Source organism: Wyeomyia smithii, chromosome 1 (genome assembly GCF_029784165.1).
Source record: "Wyeomyia smithii strain HCP4-BCI-WySm-NY-G18 chromosome 1, ASM2978416v1, whole genome shotgun sequence".
NCBI classification, from domain to species: domain Eukaryota; kingdom Metazoa; phylum Arthropoda; class Insecta; order Diptera; family Culicidae; genus Wyeomyia; species Wyeomyia smithii.
Genome location: NC_073694.1, coordinates 105,711,212 through 105,712,226, shown reverse-complemented (window position 1 = coordinate 105,712,226; position 1,015 = coordinate 105,711,212). Strand labels below are relative to the sequence as shown.

Genomic DNA, 1,015 nt, shown 5'->3' with positions numbered 1-1,015 from the left:
CTAATTGCGAAAGCAAACAAATCCTAACAATTAAAATTACGAATTTCCAACAGTGTTGAGAAGTCACCATTTGAGATTGGACACACATACTCATTATTTACTAATATTTATCATAAATACTTAAGCTACTAACAAATCCTCCTCTAAAAACGTTTTAGGATTTACTGTCTTATGTTGACTAACTTTTTTCCGCACCTTCATGTATATCTCATTGAATAATGTTGACATCGATTTTCTGGCAGCTTTTTTCGTTTTCGATGTAAATAATCTCAACTAGGCAAAAAAAACCAATACCTTGAAAAAGCTGTGTGAGAAACCTCGATTCCACCCGCGGCAGGAAATGCCGCGAAAAATTCCGCGAAATAAATTCAAAAACGTAAGTATTTTACGATTATCTAAAACTCTCAAGCTAGTAAAATGTAGATGTTGTGATTTCAGCCAACAAAGTAATGGGTCATCTCTGGCGAGTGCAATTTCCACTGTCGGAACCGCTGCAACGGCAACCTTCAACAGCAGCAGCAGTACCTAACAATTTAACTACGGGAACTGGAACATAAGAGGCAATCAGTGTTTTCGCAATGGAAATATTCCTACTGGTCGCTTTTGGAAGCGGTTCGAACCGTAACAACGGTGACGGACTCAAAGATTCGCTCCTTGGCACTTTCGGAAATAGTGGAAATAGTTATAGTGTTCTGCTGCAATAAATCAGCCAGCTTCGGTTATTACGAAGACTTAAATAAATGTTCCAGTGAATAGTTTATTTCATTAATCGAATAGTTTATTTCCTTAAGTTTTTTCTTCTTGCTTTTCGAGTAGTGCTTCACATAGCTTTTCTCTATAATATCAAACTTTCGATTCATTCTTGGCTACGGCACAATAGCTTAGCATATCGTAGCGGCCAAGATAACTGGCAAATGAATGTTAGTGATGATTTTGAGCTTTCCATACTTGTTCGTGTCCAGTACCGATATACTTCCTCTGCATGTACTCTAATTAGATATTGTATCGGTCATCC

General features: G+C 37.3%; 1 long non-coding RNA gene across 1 annotated transcript; it reads left to right on the top strand.

Annotated features, from left to right (window-relative positions):
* The first annotated feature begins 211 nt into the window (after positions 1 to 211).
* LOC129718458 (uncharacterized) lies at positions 212 to 769 on the top strand. Its single transcript, XR_008726902.1, has 2 exons — positions 212 to 376; positions 439 to 769. It is a non-coding gene; the product is annotated as an uncharacterized LOC129718458 (long non-coding RNA).
* The last annotated feature ends 246 nt before the right edge of the window (positions 770 to 1,015 follow it).